We start from the raw sequence: 20,673 nt of genomic DNA on the forward strand, positions 1-20,673 counted from the left end.
TTGTGAAAAAAGTACAAAGTGGGTGTTTCAATCAATTAATTAAAAACCCTGGTACTGCCATTTTAGTGGCCTACCTTGTATATTCCCACCTGAATACACATCAGTTATATTGTAAAATTAACAATTCTGCAACTAAACATTGTTGCACTAATAACATTGTTGCAATAGAACTTTGTGCATTTTGTTGCCACCATTCTGTTACAAATAACATTTTACATTCCAACTATCGTTCATAACTAGTGGATGTAAGGTATCAAATTTTTTAAAAACCCTTCTTTTTGTAGTAGGTATTGTCTCATGTTACCTCCTCTTTGTGGGGGCTGAATCAGCTCTAAAACCATCCATTTCAACTGTGTTTGGTTATGGTTTGCATTGTTAAAGTGCCTTGATACAGTAGTGTCTGTATAAGAGCCTTGCTTACAGTTACAGATGTTTCCCATATGTTCTTTAATCCTGGTTTTTATGCTCCTGCTTGTCTGCCCAACATATCCTTTGCCACATGGGCATTTTAAAAGAAATATAACATTCTCTGTATCGCATGTGGCGTAGTGTTTGATTTTTATGGGGGTACCCTGTGTCGGGTGTCTCACTGTTTCCCCTTTGATGATTGAGGAACAACAAACACATCCCATGCATGCGAATGTAACTTTCTTGGGTTCCCCTAAAAATCTTTGGGCACCTGGATGTTTCAGGGGGTATACTTCGGCTGGACATAGTGTATCTCTTATAGTTTTACCTTTGGTATAGCTAAACAATGGGGATGTGGGAATTTCTTGTTTCAATATTTTGTCTTGCATGAGTAGGGGCCAGTATTTGGATACAATGAGTTCAGCTTGTAGGCAGAGAGCTTAAAGGTCATATTCTCTTCTTCGGCTTGGCCTGCTGCCCCTGCGACCGAGTCTTTACAGAAGGGTGGCAACAAAATGCATAAAGTTCTATTGCAACAATGTTATTAGTGCAACAATGTTTAGTTGCAGAATTGTTAATTTTACAATATAACTGATGTGTCTCTCTGTTTCCGTTTTCAGATAACTAGCTTACCCTTATTTGGAACACTATATGACTTCCCAAAGAATGCTAGAATACTACGTAATGGTAAGATGGGCAACTACATATAATTATATTTATATTTACATATCTGGCTAGATGTATAAAAATAAATGAAATGTTAGTTTTGCAGAAATAGATTTGAGTTGGCATGAAAAGTAGCGAGTGTGTGTGTAAGTGGCTACAAAACGATTAGTGTGTGTTGGTGGGTGGAGTCATTGATGTCATATCGGCTAATCGGCTCTTGCGCAATCGCTCATTATAACCAGATATTTGGCGACAGCACAAGGACTGAATAGTGAAGATTAGAAGTCAGCAATCACCCATAGGGTATAATAGCCAGAGGTGCAAGTCTTTGGTGGCCGCTTCCACCTGTTCTGTAGACACGATCATCAAGCAGACAGCACCACACGTGAGTATTTTCTTAAAAGGCCTTTATTGCAAAAGGGCTTTTCTTTGGACAGAAATACAATAGCGATGTTTCAGGCTCACAATCCCCTTCCTCAAGCTACTGAACTCGTGTTAGTGAACATTTTATACCCTTTATCACAGTGCCATCTAATGGGCAATTAGTATACAAAAACACAGCTGATTTTCCTTAAAAAAATAATAGTAGTGCACAATGTTGCAACATCAATATGTGACGTATAAAACAAGTCTAACCATCCATAGATACTAGTGATGTGCTGGTCATGGTTTTCCTGACCAGCACCCGACCCTAACCCACCCTGCTCCAGCCCGCGCCTGCCCGCACCTGTGCTTCCGGGGTCCTAATCAGGGATGTTCCGCCAATGAGGCGAGTTGAGGCACAAAAATGCCACTCCTGGTAACTAAGAGCCGTATTGAAGGTGAGTGCCGTGGGGAGGCAGGGGGTGACAAAAACAAAGGCCGCTTCAGGCGGCAAATTGGGCAGGATGGCCCCTGGTCCTTATATAGACCCGCACCGACCCACCCCGCCAATGATGTCACAAAAGGGGTGGGGCGAGCAGACGTGGGACTATAAAACCGAAACCCAGAAGTTGGAAGCTGGAATTTGAAGCGGGGGAGAGAGCAAGAGAAGCGCTCCACCTGCACCCGGCTGCCACCCACGAGGAGCAGTGCAAGGTCGACCGAACCCGTCCGACCCACGGGTAAACCCGCGGGTATTGGGTCGGCCCGCACATCACTAATAAATACATCAATCCAAATACCTGAAACAAGAAATAATATATGAACATGGCTTCCCTTTTAAGCAGTTTTTTAGCCTATCTTCCCATCTGTGTAATATTGGGACCCCGTCAACCACTTGATATTTTAATTGCTGGACTCCATGTCCTTTCTCAATGAAATGACAGGCCACAGCCTGTTCTATCTTTTTGGTCTATCTTTAACCATGCGGGATGTCTGTCCCACATACTGCAAGCCGACACGGGCACTTTATCACATAGACAACAAATGTGGAAGAACAGGTAAAATGTCCCTTAATTTTTATTGGGGTGCCTTTATGTGAGTGATAAATCACCTCACCACACTGGCAATTAGAGAAGCAATTGCATATGAGGCAAGGGAAGGTGCCATTTTTAGTTGGTCTTAGTACCTGCTGTGTTTCCTTACTGCCCCCTAGATCTGATCTTCCCAGACACGACGCCACTGTCTTATTCTTTTTGAATGCCATCATTGGCGGTGACTTAAACTCCGGTACATTTGGAATGCCATCTCTGAGGAGCCCCCAGTGTTTATAGTTTAATTTTAGTAATATGTGAACTCAGGAAATTTAGACAAAAATGTTAATCGGCCACCCTCTCTTTTTGGTTTACTCGAACTCTTTTGGCTCCTTTCAGGGTCCTCCACTTGGGAGCGCTGTTCCTTTAATAGAGGATACCCTCTCTCTTGGAATTTGATAGTCATCTCATCCATTCTTTCCTTAAGAGTACACTGGTCCGATACAATACGTTTTACCCTTGCAAATTGGGTTAAACTTGTACCTTTTGACTTCTGGGAAACGTGGTGATGATAAAACATGTTAAGCACTGAGAGAAACAGATTGACACGAAGAGAAACAGACTGACAGATGGATGGACAGAGGGATAAATAGAGAGATGAAAGGTAAGGGACAATCCTCCTTTAAGTGCCACAGATTGTAATTTCTATGATCTGCAGTACTTCCAGGAATGGCAGCAGAGGAATGGCTGTTAAAGCCACTTGCTCTGTCCCTGTTCATTCCCCAGTCTCTAGGCAACGAGCAATTTTGGGAAGTCATTGTAACGCAGTACTAGAAAGACATGGTAACTCAGTAGAAAGACATGGTTACCCATTTTGGATTCGGTTGAATGTGCATTTTTCAAAAATATATGGTCTTGAGGGGGGTCTTTGTGTTTTTAACCCCCCCCCCCAAATTCGGAAGCAGACCCTGTAATCTGGGGCCCTTGTTACCTGCCTGCACTGTGACCATGGGGTCTGCCTCTATAGCAGGGGTCTTCAACCTCTTTTATACCTGTAGAAATAAGTCAACTCGACTTATTCAGACTTGGTTTTTCAGTTTTTTACAGAAAGATGAAGCCCATTGGATTTGTGTGTTAAATGCGTCATGACTAGGGATTAATTGAAGAATCTGTGTTATTTAAAGTCATTTTAACTCATTTAATGCATTTAACCTTTTCATTAGCATCCCAAAGCACCATTGTTAAAAATGGTTAACACTTGAATTAAATGGGATGTTGTGATGCAATTTTCTGTGTTAAATGGGATACGTGAGTTAAATGTGTTTAAATATTCCATGTTAAACACACAAACCAAAGTGGTTTAATCTGTATATGGCTCTATAACACCTCTTTTGAACCAGTCGTTCTCTAGAATCTGGACTTGGCAATCTTTAATCATGTGTCCTTTTTCTTTTAGATGTAGGTACACGGCTGAGTTCTGACCAGATGAGCTGGCTCTTCTGTGCTGTGCCATACGCTGGTGTAACTGTTTGGTTTCTCCCACATACAAATCAGAGCACTCCTCACTGCACTGCATACACTATGTTACTCTTCTTGTGTTTTGGGGTTGGGTCTTTGGGGTGAACCAGTTGCTGCCTCAGTGTGTTGCTGGATTTCAAGCAGACTGGAATGTGGTGTTTATCAAACATCTTTCTATGTTTTTCTGACACCCCGGCTACATATGGGAGGACCAAGTTATTTTGCCTGTCCTGTTTTCCACCTTCACCGGTAGTCTTGGTGTTATTACTTCTCTTTCTACACACAAAGGCCCAATCTGGATACTCACATGTCTTCAGGGCCCCTCTGAGATGTTCCATCTTTTCAACTTAGCCTCTGTGTTGGTGGGGATCTTGTCTGCTCTGTGATGTAGAGTTTTAATAACCCCCAGTTTGTGATCTAGTGGATAGTGGGAGTCAAACAGCAGGTACTGGTCTGTGTGGGTTGTTTTCCTGTAGACTTCTATTTCCACACTCTCTGACTCTTACCAATCAGTCCAAAAAAGTCACTGTGTTATCTGCTTTTGTAAAACTGATGTTGTGGTTCACTGTGTTGTGTTTAGTGAAAGTCTGTGCCTCCTGTGTGTGTGTGTTTTAACCCAGGTGTCATCCACATATCAGAACCAATGACTGGGAGTGATTCATTTGAAGCTATCCAGGGCCTTTCTTTCCACATCCTCCATGTACAGATTTGCCACAATGAGCGAAACTGGTAATCCCATGGTGCAGCCATGCTTCTGTCTGTAGAACATATCCTTGTACTTGAAATAGGTGGTATTAGGCATAGATATAGTAAGGAACATACTTGCTCTGGGTTAAGTTTTGTTCTGTTGTCAAGGATGTAATCTTTTAACAACCATTTTCTCACTGTTTCAACTGCCTCTGCGTATGGAATGCATGTAAAAAGAGCTGTAACATCATAGGATACCATGGTTTCTTCTGTGCACAGTACCAACCCATGGATTTTGTTTGTAAAAACCTGGGAGTTCTGGATGTAATGCTCAGTATTTCCAACCAAAGGGGCTAGGATGTTGGCTAGGTAATTTGCCACATTGTAAGTCACAGAGTTAATGCTGCTACCATAAGTCTGAAAGGGGCCCCTTCCTTGTGTATCTTAGGGAGTCCATATATACATGGAGGTGTTTCCCCAGGGTAGAGGCGATAAGTGGCCCGATCACCTCAAAGCTCCAATCATGCTAATACAATCAATACCTAACTTCATGACATCCTTGCTGATTATGATAAACAGATTATGCTGATTGGAGCAACATTCCAGTGTATTTATTCCCGAAAGATCTTATTTACAAGTTTTTCTGAATTGAGAAAGCCAGTTGGATGACTGGTGAAAGTCTTCAAGACAAACACAGCAAGTCCAGTTTATTTCACTTATTTATACAGATATACCATGACCTGAATGAATGAGCTTCACAATCAACCTTTTTTTTTTTTTTACTTTTGAGACACATTCATGAAAAAGTTCCTGGGGGGGCTACCATATAAGCATTGTCATTGGCTATTTGGTGGCCACAATGTGGATTATCTTCAGGAAGCTCTGTGTAGCAGTACATCTGTTTTTATGCAGCCAAAACTTGCTTCCAAGCCAGGAATTGATAAATAAGCACCTGCATTGAGGCTACTGGGAGCAAGATCTAAGGGGTTGGTGAGCAACATGTTGCCCATGAGCCACTTGTTGGGGACCACTGCGCTATAGTTACGCCACTGGACTGACGGTTCATCAAACCCCACCTAATCTGTTTACGCTGAGCCCATTCAGTGCAGAAAAGTTTTCTGCCCCCCATGTGGCCCTGGCCTTAGGCTCCTTTTGTCTGTCAGATTGATAGCTCTTCTGACTAGTGCATAGACAGTCCAATGGTGAAAGGGAATTCAGGGGGTTGGATTTTTTTTCTTTGCTAGATTTGTTTAGCTTATCTCCATTTATTTTTTCTCTTGCCTCTGCCTCGCTTGTGTTACAGTGGTCTGTCTTTGCATAGCTGTCAGCTTTTCTGGCTGTTCTTGTCACTGATTGTGAGTTTAGGGTGCATATTACATAGTCCTTTGGAGAAGTGCACACCCCTTCCAAAAACATTTGTATAGATGATTCACTTCTCTTTTTAAAGGACCAGTAACACTAAAAATGTTGTATTAAAAAATCCATTCCCCCCCCATGAATAATAGGTCTACCCTGCATAAAGTTTATTAAAATCAATACTTTATTAAAAAAATACTGTTTGAAAACACTACTTCCTGTGTACTGCAAAATGGCGATAAGGCGACTCACTCTGCAGCTCTGCGCTCTGCATCTTCCGCCTAGAGCAAAGTCACTCACCAGGCAGTAAAAAGGAGGCAGAATGCACATGGAGGCTGGATTGTGGCTGTGAGTCGCTGCATTCTCTCTGGACGATGTTGAAGTGTCGTCTGAGCTGGCTTTGCGAGGTTGTGTCGGTTGTGCGGTGCGGCAATGGCCGGCTCTGGTCCTGCTTTTTTCTTCTGATGCGTGAGGCTCTGTTTTTTGTGGCTCTAACTGTAAACAGCAGCCGATTGTTGCCAGCAATCCCGGGTCTTCTGTTCCTCCACTACTTTAGGTTCGCCGGGGGGCTTTAAGGACTCTTGTTGGAGCTGGGGTCAGAGTTGCTGCGGACTCTGGGCTTGGGTGCGGGGCCGAGGTGCTGACTTCTTATTTTCCTCAGGCTTGTCATCAGCTGCCTGCTAGCATGGGAGAGAGCACTGGGGCAGCGCTCAGTGTTCCACAGTCCTGCACTACGAGGTAAGCTGGGGGAAAAAAGGGGATCGCTGCCACTTCCCACAAAATCCAGCTTGTATGCTGTGTAATAGAATGGGCTGCTGTCACAGTTGTAGCGCTTAGCTTCTGGTTTTGGCAGAAGTCGGGTTAGGGGGAAGATGCAGAGCAGCAGAGTGAGTTGCCTTATCGCCGTTTTGCAGTACACAGGAAGTAGTGTTTTCAAACAGTATTTTTTTGTATTGATTTTAGTCAGTGGAAAAATTGTATGGGAGCTTATCTCTCCACTTCTGGGCCGAGGTTACCACTAATATGTGTATAACTTTTGCATAAGTATTCCCCTCTTTAGAGTCCTATATTCATTGGGCACCTCAGCCTGTGGCACCATAAACTGTGTCCAAAAAGGATTTCACAGGGATCTGATAAACAAAAAATCGAGTCATGCTTATGCTCAGAGAAATAATGAGCTCCTTGCCTTTAAATATGTGACACAAAAAAGTACTGTTATTCAACACAGCACTCCTGGAAAACACATGGCTTTTGATGTGCGACAAGTGCAACATTTGTGGCCTGTTCCTGGCCCTTATCGAGCTTGATAAAGGGGTGGAAACAGGCCAGAAATGTTGAACTTGTCACAGATCAAAAGCCATGTGTTTTCAAATAAAGGCTTTTTAACTATATTCTCCACCCGTGCTGTGTTTAATAACAGAAGTTTGTAATCCTGTTGGTGGATGCACTGAATGAAAAAAATTGTGGAACTGGTGAGTGCTGACTGAAATATATTGTAACACAAAATATTTATTCATACTGATGTCAATCCACAACAAGTCAACAACTGCAGAACAGAGAGCTGGGAGGTCCCCTAAAAATAAACCTCCTGTAGCAAGGAGTAGAATAAGTACCTGGGTGGTGTTGATAGAACTGACCAACTCTAATATTATATATATATATAATTCAAACGGCCCTTAGAAATTCATATGTTGTATATAAGGCAGCCGAACCAGACCCTAAATTGTCCTATTATAAATATCAGCTGCAGATACTCCTGCAGCTGTTTGGTGCCTCTGAGATTCTGGAGATACCTGCTAGTGATGATGTGGCCCCACTGATTGGTAACACTTTATAGAAATGCTTCTACCAACACTTGGCAAACAATTTGCCCAAAAAGCCTGAAAAGAGCCGGGGCCCACCGGGTTTTTTCCTGGTGTCCTCCCGGCCCAGTCCAACCTCTGATGCCACAATATTTTTTTTTTTTTTTTTTTTTACAGACACCTCATAAGCTCCCCTTTTAGTGCAGTAGCTGAGGCTGTATTTCTGGGCAACATTTCATATTTTACTAGTATATTTGGTTTCCCTGGAATTGCATCCCCAGTTCTGTAAGTAGGGAAAGCAAGGATGGTGCTGCTGAATAACTGCAGGAATATATAGTTTGTGTGGGGTATTTTACAGGTAAGGGGGTGTTTAGAATGAAAAGCTGCAAGGTGTACACTTCGAGCACAGCCCCAAACTTCCCAGCTAACATTGACCTTATGTATTGGCCCTGTTTTGGGGTGTTAGGAGATCGTGTCTTTATGTGCACCCATTCATGTGGGATATCGTTTTGTTTAGGGAGAAGTTGTTGATTGATATTTAGTAGGATTTTTAAGTTGTTGGGACAATTTTGGTGAGGAACATAAATTTGGATGTTATTTCTTTCTTTATTTCAGGCCAAACTGCAAATTGCAAACTTCTATGGAGAACTGCATCCCCAATTCTGCATGTAGGAAAGCAAGGATGGCACCGCTGAATAGCTGCAGGTGTGAACTTATATATAGTTTGTGTGGGGTATTTCTCAGGTAAGGAGGTGCTTAGAATGAAAAACTGCAAGGTGTGCACTTAGAGTGCAGTCCCAAACTTTCCACAACTTTGCCACATTATCTGCATATGTATCCTCAACAACTGTCCACCCACACTGACCACCCACACTGGGAGCTCCCTCCTGGAGGGGATGGCCTTGCACTGGTGGGGGCAATTCTTTTCAAAAAAGTAAAAAAAAAAAAACCTATGGTTTCCCCCAAGTGGAGTATTGGATCTGTTAATTTGCACTTCTGGTGGGGAAAAAGAATTAGGGTAACCGGTGCCCTTTAAAGTTTCATCTTTCACCTTCTTATGTCTTTCTAAAGCAGCTCTGGAAGGAGGGTGGGGTCACTGACTCTGTAAACTGTTCTAAACTGATATATCAGTTTATACATTAGTTGATACATTTCTTATCTTCGTCCCTGCTGAACAGTTTCATTACAGGCAGCTGTTAGAATTGATACAATAGTTGCTAATATTCCACAGATGTTGCTGAGAAATGTATCAACTAATGTACAAATGACAGTTTAGAATCTGCTCCTTGATCATTGAGCTGCCAGACTGAAACACCAGAGGCAGGAACTTCAAACAGTTTTGAAAAAACACTAAACTGAAAAAGTTTTTGGCAGGTGAATTAACATTTTTTGACTGAGAGACAATTGTGGTTGGTGGGTATAGATAGAAGCAAGACCCCTAGGTCAGTTGGGGATAGAGAATTACTCCTTAAATGAGAAGGAAAGGCATATTTAACTTGGGGTGCCAAAAGTTAAGCACCCCCATGTGATTATATATACCTACCTCACACCCTGGGCCGCTGCACAGATCAGGAGAAAACTGCCCCAGTCCAGGGGTTCTTCTAGCGAGCCCCACAAAGCAATTGGCCTAATTTCTTCAAATTTCCTGGGGCAGGCACAGTAGAACAAAATGGCCGACTTCTTTGCTAAAGTTTGGCACTACTGCGCATGCACACCTGTGCGAAGAAAGCCCGGAAGCCGATCGCTCCATGGTGCTCTCTGGAAGAACCCCCCGGCAGGCCCAGGGTGTGAGGTAAGTATATACAATAATTTTGGCACCCCCAAGTAAAGAACTCCTTTCCTTCTCCTTTAAACAGAGAGATTTTGAATGGGGTTATACATTGGATACTTTAGAGCCTATGGGGTATCAATGGGGTATCCCATTTCTTCTGAAAGATTTCTCCTGGGACTTAACTTATAACCCTTATAACCCCACATTTGTTGTGTATGTACATTTAATTCTGATGTATTTGTTGTTTTTTTGTATTTATGTAGCACGCTCTAAATTTACTGATACTAGAGTGACAAAAATGAACAATTTGGTAAAAGGGGCATTCATCTTCAGTCAGCACATTGAATGTCACCATTCTGAACATATTCATCACTGGATATACTTGAGATATATATATACTTGACGCTCTGCCACTTTAATACTGTTATAAGTTATAAATTCTATATTGTCCTGTCTGTGTAGGATAACTCTGTCCTTCATCTAAAGATGGAATTAGATAAACAAATGTGATTAGAAAAAGAAATCAGATCTAGTTCATATGAAATGGTTAATGTGTTTTCTTATAGGCCTTTGCTTCTTTGTGATTGGCAGGATAAAGTTTACACATGAAATGGCCAATGAAACCCACACTTGGATTCCCAGCTACTATCCTGGTTCACACCTCACATGAAGAAAGGAACAGAGAAACGACCAAAACAAACCAACCCTGGAAACCTGGGCCCCCACTGCACTCGTGTTTTTCTCTTTCTCATACTAACACTGCAGTTTAAAGGGTAATGGATCCTAGACAAGTCCTTCATGCTAAATCTCCTCTTTTGTCGGTGACTAGTTTCCTCTGAATTCTTCCCCACCAGCAATATTGTGAATTGCAGTAAGGAAAACACTTGCGTTGCTTCCGCTTTCTGAAGTTGCCTGAAATTGCCTCTCAAGGATGATACAATAAAGATAAACAATCTAGCAGAAATAAAAAGAAAACAATTCAAGAAAAAATGTAAGAGTTTAGCTAGGAAAAAAAAAATTACTAGTAACCATGCATTGATTTGAATAAGAGACTGGAATATTAATAGGAGAGGCCTGAACAGAAATAAAAGTAAAAAAAAAAATAAGTAATGAAAAGTAGCAGTAACTGTACCTTTGAAGCCTTACAGAGCATTTGAAAGCTTGAAAAGTGTCTGAAGAAGAAGGCAAATAATTTAAATAAAAACTGTAAAAAAGAAAAAATGAAGGTTAATTGAAAGGTTGCTTAGTAGTAGCCATTCTATAACAACATACATGTTAACTTAAAGGTGAACCGCCCCTTTAAGGCGAGAGGTAGGTGTACTAGTATGCTTTCTGCTCTAAACTTGCCAAATTTCTCAAGTATAAGAAGGATAAGGACAAAAAGTTGGTGTGTGACCATTTTTTCGATCAAATTGTTTGATCCACAATTCTGTTGGTTTCTCCATGAGGAAGATCACAAACTTAACCCTCCCTTCAGTGAAATGGTGTCAAAAATCAATACATAAGTGAAAAAACGTGAGATAAAAACAAATATTAATAATACTATGAGTTTATGCCAGCATGGTTTTATGCATAAAAGATATTGCCAGAATAATTTAATTTTTTTTTATGAGAAGGTGAGCAGAGACCTTGATGCTGGGATGGCAGTGGATAGGATCTACTTAGACTTTGCGAAAGCAATTGATATAGTGCCACACAGAAGCTTATTGGTTAAATTAAGGAATGTTGGCCTGGAACATAGTACAGGTATGGACCTGTTATCCAGAATGCTCAGGGCCTATGGGGTATTCCAGTTCAGGGGCTCTTTCCTTAATTTGGATCTCCATACCATATCTGCTTAAAAATCATGTAAACCTTAAATAAACCCAGTAGGATTGCTTCTAATAAGGATTAATTATATCTTAGTTTATACCAGGTACAAGGTACTGTTTTATTTTTACAGAGAAAAGGGAAATCATTATTAACAATTTGAAATATTTGCTTAAAATGGAGACTGGGAGATGGCAATATGACTATGAAGATTTTCATTCATCCAGGTCATGGTATATCTAGTATAAGTAAATGTAAAAACTCAGCAACTCACCAGTTGTTTTTAGATTTACTTATACTAGATATGGGAGATGGCCTTCCCATAATTTGGGGCTTTCTGGATAACTGGGTTTCTGGATAATGGAGCCCATAACTCTATTTGTACTTGGGTAGAGAACTGGCTAAAAGATAGATTACAAAGAGTTATGGTAAATAGAACAGTTTCTAATTGGATCAGTGTTAGTGGAATATCGCAGGGCTCTGCAGAACTATAGGTTCCATGCAGGATGCTGCCACTTTGCAGAGTGGTCAAAATTGGAAAACTGGGCAGCAAACTGGAAAATAAGGTTCAATGTTGATAAATGCAAGGTTATGCACTTTGGCAAAAATAATATACATGCCAGTTATACACAAAATGGCAGTGTGTTGGGGGGGGTGGCCTTAACTGAGAAGGGTCTCGAGTTTTGTAGATGTTATCTAAAGCCGGGCAGTGTTATTCTGTGGCTACTCAAGCAAATAAAGTACTTTCTTCAATAAAAAAAGGTCATGAACTCAAGAGATGAAAACATAATTCTGCATTTTTATAGGTCCCTGGTAAGGTCTCACCTGTCACCTGGAGCATGTGGTGCAGTTTTGGACCCCAGTCCTTAAGGTTATTAATGAGCTGGAGAAAGAGCAGAGATATACAACCAAACTGCTGCAAACAATGGAAGAATTGATCTATGAGGAAAGCCTGCCAAGGTTGGGGTTGTTTTTTCTGGAAAACTTGTAAGGGGACCTGATTACACTTCACATGTACATTAGAGGACATTATAGACAAATAGCAGGGGACCTTTTTACCCATAAAGTGGATCACCGTACCAGAGGCCTCCCCTTCAGACTAGAAGAAAAGAACTTTCATTTGAAGCAACGTAGAGGGTTCTTCACAGTCAGGACAGTGAGGTTGTGGAATGAACTGCCGGGTGATGTGATGGCTGATTCAGTTAATGCCTTTAAGAATGGCTTGGGTGATTTCTTCTTGGACAGACATAATATCAAAATCTATTGTGATACAAAAAATCTACAATTAATATAGATTTTGGTTTATGTTAATGTGTGGTGGGGTCGGAGTGTGTGTATGTTTGGATGCTGGGTTTCATTTAGGGGGGGGGTTTGGACTTGATGGACTTTGGGCTTTCTTCAATCTGTTTTTACTATGTAGTTATCACATCAGAGTTGTGTAACTTAAGATAGCATATCATGCAAACCAAAATGTGGTGCTAGCTAAAACAATGGCAGTTAATGCATGGGTAAGGAATGGCAGGTTGCACCAGGTTCACAGATGCATTATAGTGTACACATAACATAAATGGGGGACCACAGGTGCCTACTCATGATTAGGTAGAGCTGGGTTTAGAACTGGAAAAGTTGTCTGCTAATTTGAAAGTCTAAATAGTAAACATACAGTATCAAGGGTCTGGATGCAAACAATGCACCACTCGTGCAGCAGATGCCTGGTGCAAGGAGATAACCTCCAGTTCATGACTCTGACAATAGACCAGAGTGCAACACCTACAGCACATCAACAGAAACATCAGAAACAATATTTATATAGTGTACATTTGGTATACAGTGATTGATATACCAAATGTAAAGATGTATGGAATGTGGACTTGCGGCAACACACGGTATTCCCCAAAGTATGGACCAATACTAAATAGAGTAATCATACAGTATGTTAAACACACACACATTTCAAATAACTCGCCCAAGACTGCAACACTTACTGAGTCATTGATTCCAATCTTCACTAAATACATAGCATAAATGGCCTATATTAGGACACTGTATTAAAGCAGTAAATGTATATAATAAGGCAATGGGTCACTAGTATGTGCTGCTATCTTGCAGGTCTTGGCTTCTGAATGTTATTCCCATTGTGTAAAGGTCTGTCTAACCATGTTTTCTCTATATCAGTGATCCCCAACCAATGGCTCTTGAGCAACATGTTGCTCTCTGACCCCTTGGATGTTGCTCCCAGTAAGCAGGTGCTTATTTTTGAATTCCCGATTTAAAGGCAGGTTTTGGTTGGATAAAAACCATGTGTACTGCCAAACAGACCCTCCTGTTGGCTTTTAGTCCACATAGGAGCTACCAATACCCAAGCACAACTTTTATTTGGAAGCCCCAGGAACTTTTTGCATGCTTCTGTTGCTCTCCGACATTATTTTATACTTGAATGTGGCTCACAAGTAAAAAAGGTTGGGGACCCCTGTATATAAATGTGTTTTGAATGTTCATCAAAGGTAGAGTGACACAATGGCTTGCTGTTTTTGATCCTTGGTGTAATTCCAACCTCAGCACTCATTGGAGTGAGGATTTTAGCATTATTTGTATGTGGATACTCTGCACACGTGTATAACGCTTAATCCCTTCAATTAGATAACTCTAACATTATATATATTACATATCTATAGTAAAGCTTTTTTACTTAATCTGTGGGGTAGTTCACTTCTGGCATCCAACGGAGGTTAGTATTGAACTTTGGACTTTGGCAATGCAAGGCAGCAGCCCTAACAATCACACCATTGTGTCGCTGCCTGTGCTTTGCGTAATCTTTTTCAAGCTCTATTTAAGCAAATTAACTCTAGATGTCTGTATAAAATAAGCAGCTTTTTGACATCAGAAAAAATTCAGGACACAGGGGTTGTAATACAATGACATTTACCTCTACACCATTACATTACTCCATCTTCTGTCATTATTATCTATATATATATATATATATTAGATCAAATAATGTTAACATGCTGAGAAGGGAATCAAACTCTGGACACAGAAGCTGAAAAGCTGAAAGGCAGGAGTGCTAACCACCAAGCCATCACTCTCACTTCCATCTCTGTTACCTCAGCAGCTTCCTTTGTATCCAGCAGCTGGTGAACTTGTTGCTGTATTCATTCTGAAAACCAGTCAGTACAGGCTAAGAGGGAGGCTTGAGTTTCTGTTGGTGGATCAGGGCTTAGAGCGTCTGTGTTAGAATGCTGGGGTCTGGAGTTCAATTCCCGTGTTGGCATAGTTTGAATGCATGTTTTATGTTCTAAATGAACTCGTGATACTCTATAGATAAAGGATTACAACTAAAGTCTGCGCAGCTGGGTGGCGCATTGGATAGCGCTGCTGCGTAGTAGTCATTGAGTCCTGAGTTCAATTCCAGTCTGAGCACTATCTGCGAGTTGTGCGATACATGGGTTAGGCTTGAGTTCATTCCACAAACCAAATAACAGCTGGTTGCTGTGTGATGCGGTGCCTTAATCAGGTAGCAGGGCTTGGTTTCCGATCTGAGCCCTCTACCTGCCAGGAGTTTGCATGTTCTCCGTGTGTGTGTGGGTGGGCTCCGGCCCACCCTCCAAAAACATGCTTTCTAATTGGCCCCGCCCCCCTCATTTGAGAAAAAAAACCATTGCAGATCATGCTCAGGTTAGAATTGAACTCAGGACCCAGTGCTGCAGTTAGGGCCTTATACACCTGGCCCTGACATAAGCATGGGCAATACTAAAGACAACAAACCCTGACATGAGCATGGGCAATACTAAAGGCAACTAACCCTGACATGAGCTTGGGCAATACTAAAGGCAACTAACCCTGACATGAGCTTGGGCAATACAACAGACCCTGACATGAGCATGGGCAATACGAAAGACAACAGACCCCTGACATGAACTTGGGCAATCCTAAAGGCAACTGACCCCTAAGAAGAAAGAAGAAATTTTTTTTTTAAGAATTTTTTTTTTCGAAAGATTCTCAAGAATCTTTCTTAAGAAAGAAAGATTCTTAAGAATCTTTTGAAAGATTCTTTAAGAATCTTTTTTCTAGATTCTTTCTTTGAAAGATTCTTTAAGAATCTTTTCTAGATTCTTTCTTTGAAAGAATCTAGAAAAAAGATTCTTAAGAATCTTTTCTAGATTCTTTCTTTGAAAGAATCTTAAAGAATCTTTTTCTAGATTCTTTCTTTGAAAGAATCTAGAAAAAAGATTCTTAAGAATCTTTCTTTCTTAAGAAAGATTCTTAAGATCTTTCTTTCTTAAGAAAGAAAGATTCTTAAGAATCTTTCTTTCTTAAGAATCTTTCTTTCTTAAAAAAGATTCTTAAGAATCTTCTTTCTTAAAAAAGATTCTTAAGAATCTTTCGAAAAAAAATTTCTTAAAAAAAAAAAAAATAATAATTTTTTTTCTTTCTTCTTAGGGGTCAGTTGCCTTTAGGATTGCCCAAGTTCATGTCAGGGTTTGTTGTCTTTTTTTTTTTGCCCATGCCAGGGTTTGTTGTCTTTCGTATTGCCCATGCTCATGTCAGGGTTTGTTGCCTTTAGTATTGCCCATGCTCATGTCAGGGTTTGTTGCCTTTAGTATTGCCCATGCTCATGTCAGGGTTTGTTGCCTTTAGTATTGCCCATGCTCATGTCAGGGTTTGTTGTCTTTAGTATTGCCCATGCTCATGTCAGGGCCAGGTGTATAAGGCCCTAACTGCAGCACTGGGTCCTGAGTTCAATTCTAACCTGAGCATGATCTGCAATGGTTTTTTTTCTCAAATGAGGGGGGCGGGCCAATTAGAAAGCATGTTTTTGGAGGGTGGGCCGGAGCCCACCCACCACACACGGAGAACATGCAACTCCTGGCAGGTAGAGGGCTCAGAGCGGAATCCAAGCCCTGCTACCTGATTGAGGCACCGCATTACACAGCATCCAGCTGTTATTGTTTTTGGAACAATCACTGCCAACCCATGGACCGCACAACTTTAAGCAACTTGCAGATAGTGCTCAGACTGGAATTGAACTCAGGACTCAATGACTACTACGCAGCAGCGCTATCCAATGCGCCACCCAGCTGCGCAGGTTTTAGGTGTAATCCTTTATCTATAGAGTATCAACGAGTTCATTTAGAACATAAAACATGCATTCAAACCATGCCAACACAGGAATTGAACTCCAGACCCCAGCATTCTAACACTGGTGGCTCTAAGCCCTGATCCACCACAGAACTCAAGCCTCCCTCCTAGCCTGTAACTGACTGGTTTTCAGAATGAATACAGCCAACAAGTTCACCAGCTGCCTGATAGAAAGGGGAGCTGCTGAGGTAACAGAGATGGAAGTGAGACTGATGGCTTGTGGTTAGCACTCCTGCTGTTCAGCTTTTGTGTCCAGAGTTCGATTCTCTCCTCAGCACTATGTTAACATTATTTATCTAATATATATACTGTGTGTGTATATGTGTGTGTGTGTGTGTATATATATATATATATATATATATATATATATATATATATATATATATATTTTATATATATATATATATATATATATATATATATATATATATATATATATATATATATATATATATATATATATATAAAAATAATGACAGAAGATGGAGGAATGTAATGGTGTAGAGGTAATTGTCATTGAATGTCCTGAATTTGATTCTGATGTCAAATTTGATTCTGAGCTGCATAATCTTTTTCAGGCTCTGTTTAAGCAAGTTAACACACTAGATGTCTGTATAAAATAAGCAAAGCACAGGCAGAGACACAATGGCGTGATTGTTAGGGCTGCTGCCTTGCATTGCCAAGGGCGCAAATTCAATACTGACTCCAGTTGGATGCAAGGAGTGAATTACCCCTCAGATTAATCAAAGAGATTAATATTACATATCTATATAGAAAGAGTTATATATGTGTGCAGGGAACCCATGCAAATAGTGCTAAAATACTAACTCCAACTTTAAAAAGAGATAACTCTTAACTGTTTGTACAGTGCAAGGAAAACAGCAAGCCATTGCAAACCTCTTGTTGAACATTCTACGCATATTTATAAAGTAGTAACATGCTTACACAGACCTTAAAGAACGGGCATCAAACTCAAACCTGCACGATAGCAAGCACTTACTAGTGACCCATTGCCCTTATTATACTGTATACATTTACTGCTTTAATGCAGTGGCTAGATCACTTATCCTTTGTGTATGATGGAGATTGGAATCAGACCTACCCAAGACAGCAATATTTATAAAGCCATTGGCTTACTCTATAATTCTATATATAATATATATATATATATATATATATATATATATAAATATATTAGTGATGGACGGGCAGACATGACACCTATAGTGACCCGACACCCCACTCAAGACCTTCCTGTTCTGGCTTTTGACACTAGTGTGTGCCTTTTATAGAATTTCCACCTGCTTGACCCGGCCCCTTCAGTGACATCACAGCAGGGCACAGATTTATAAAGTCAGACTCACGCCAGGGTAAGGTTGGGTGTGGGTGGAGGAGCAGCGGATTAGGGTTGGGTGCGGGTTGAGGTTTTTCTCGACCCACACATCACTAATACTGTATATATAAATTGTTTACATGTTCTGTCCTTTCCCAAGTTTCTAATCTACAATAGTTACACACTGTCTCTTGAATGCCTGTCCTGTCCCTAGCACAGACTACATTCTATACTCACTGCGCCACACTCTCCAAACTTCTGTCCTTATCCCTCTCTTACACTTGGGGTAGGAGGAGGGAAAGCAGCATTGTTGGGGAGCAAACAGTGTGCTTTCTGCTCTAAACTTGCCAACTTTTTCTAACTGCCAGACTGTCCAAAGCTCCGCCTCTTCTTGTTACCTTTATCCCCAAACTTGTGGAGTAGAATAAATGGAGGAGAATTGTGCTCAGAATGGAATCCATCAACAGTTTGCATGACTGTTTTGTTGACAGCCCCCCCATACCACCCCCCATTGTGCTGCACCATACAATGTTTGTAAGTTTGGAGCAGAACCAATTGACTAAGGAGAAGGAAAGCACTTGCTGGCAGCAAGAGAAAATAGTGCAGGAAACAGGGAAGGGACTGAATGGCAGATATTGGTTTGTTGCTGGAAGAAATGCATCACAAGGTGGCTAGAGATGAAAATGTAGAATTACAATAGATGGAGGAGCAGAGATAGAAAATCAATATATGGAGCTGAATATATATGTGACGAATAGGGGTTTGGGCAGGGGAAAATAGAGAGGGGACTCAGGGACTTGGAAGAGAAAGATGTGACTATCAGTTCAAATGGAGGGTGACCGGGAAAAGAAAGTGTCATTCTTTAAACAAAGAGCTTGGATCTTGTTTTTCAAAAACAAATTCGCCTCTAGTATTTATATTGTAAATATTGTAAGAACATCTTTTATTTTGGTTGATTCTGGGGGCTGTAAGGCACTGGAGCCTTTTGAGAATCTGAAGTAATCCATAGGAGAGAGGGGGCTTTACTACTCCCAGGGTGAGTTGTACAAATCTGTGGAGGGTCTGTTTAATGGATAAAAGCTGAATGGATACCCTCTCGTTCACTAGGATCTATTGTGGAGTAACACATTATTATTATTATTATTGTATATGTACGATAGATGGGTATATACACTGAAACATACAAAAACATATCAAATGCCACACCTGTGAGTCAAAAACAACAGTGTATGGGGAAAGGGTCCTTATAGAAATTCATGTACACTGGAAGATGGAAAACTATGAAAAATATAACTGTATTCACCAGCACTCAGTCTGCACTGCCACAGCCTTCTTGATCTCCCATCTCATCCATTCGCTCACTCCCTTTCCCGTCAATGCCCCCCTCCCCAAATCAACTGCACCCAAAGTATGTGCCTTGTTTGCCCTTCTTCTGGTCTCGTAGTCCAGCAAAGCAATGCACCCCCTATACAGGAAAATATGTTGCAAATGCAATCTCTTGCTGTTGATATAACCTCAAGGGTCCGTTGCGCAGGGTGATCCTGGCCCCTCCGCCGCCTGAGGCAGCAGCAGTTGCTGCCGGCCCTCCCGTCGCTAACCTTTCAGGGCAGCAGAGAGGGCAGTGCAACTAGCGGAGAAGCCTAGAACTTGTGCTCTCGTGCGCTAGAAGAGCGCGAATTTCCGGTTTGAAAATTTTGGCGCTCTTAAAGTACCAGGAGCACTGCATTTTTGCCTCCCGCTGGTACCTAGTGGGTGCTGCGCCTGGGCCACAGTCCTCAAGTTGCCTCATTGGTGAGACGACCATCTGCCGGTGGCGGTAGAACATACATTGTGAGCCCAGTTAGGTTAAATAAACTGGTGCCGTGATTTTGGCCATAGGAAGAGGCAGCTGCTACCTATAATCTCTATCAGTGGAGGAGAAGCAGGTAAGTGGCACTCGATCCTGTAAGTAGAGAGCTAAGTGTCCCTGGTAGACCTGTAGGATGAGTATTTTGCAGGAGTGGACCTATGAAGTGCAGGCATGTTCCTTCCCTTTGAGCTCTAGTTGAAGTCCTGAGACGAAACAAGAGAGGAAAGAGGTGAAATGCAGGATTTACATTAATCCCTGCCGTACTTTTTCCGCAGTCGTGACACAGCAACAGATGGGCCCAAAACCTAATATGTTCTATCTATAGCAAATAAAAGTTTTTCCATGCGTTACCGTTCCTTAAATTGCAAAGTGTTAGGAGCGCAAAAGATGTTGCTTGAGAGCTCCGAAATATCCAGCTGCATTATCCTGCTAAAGATCAAGGTGTAGGTAGTAAATAGATTTCCAAGATAATAAAGCATGGTGTTACTTCTGGATAAGTAAACGGTTGTAAAAGTATGATGTCTCTTAGTCCGTCAGTTCATGCTAGGGGTTTATGTGGAAATTGCCGTTAATTCAACTACACTCCTTCCTGCCCATGTTGGGTCCATTGCTTCTTATGGAAGTTATTGCTGTTGATAATAATCTGTCTTTGATGCCATCTAAACTGGTGCAGTATTAAGTGTTCATTTTAAATAGTAACTAAATTGTATTTGCTAATTTCAGTTGTTAAGCATTGGGGGTTCAGTATAAACAGTTAGAAAATAAATGTGCAAATAAGTCAGCCAGGGTATTGGGGGCACTGGAATTTACCGTAAATATTTCAGAAGTTCAGTGGCCTGCACCTGTTAAGTGTCTATGCATGTGTCTTTTGCTTCATACGAACAATTTACTTAAGTTTCTCTAGGCAATGGGAAAGTTAACTAATTGGCCAAAAGTTTTTG

General features: G+C 41.1%; 1 long non-coding RNA gene across 1 annotated transcript; it reads left to right on the forward strand.

The window, feature by feature from the left end:
* The first annotated feature begins 541 nt into the window (after positions 1–541).
* LOC121398260 lies at positions 542–10,581 on the forward strand. The gene is made up of 3 exons (XR_005964213.1): positions 542–1,095; positions 8,447–8,536; positions 10,194–10,581. It is a non-coding gene; the product is annotated as an uncharacterized LOC121398260 (long non-coding RNA).
* Positions 10,582–20,673: the final 10,092 nt, after the last annotated feature.

Source organism: Xenopus laevis, chromosome 9_10L (genome assembly GCF_017654675.1).
Source record: "Xenopus laevis strain J_2021 chromosome 9_10L, Xenopus_laevis_v10.1, whole genome shotgun sequence".
Taxonomy (NCBI): Eukaryota; Metazoa; Chordata; class Amphibia; order Anura; family Pipidae; genus Xenopus; species Xenopus laevis.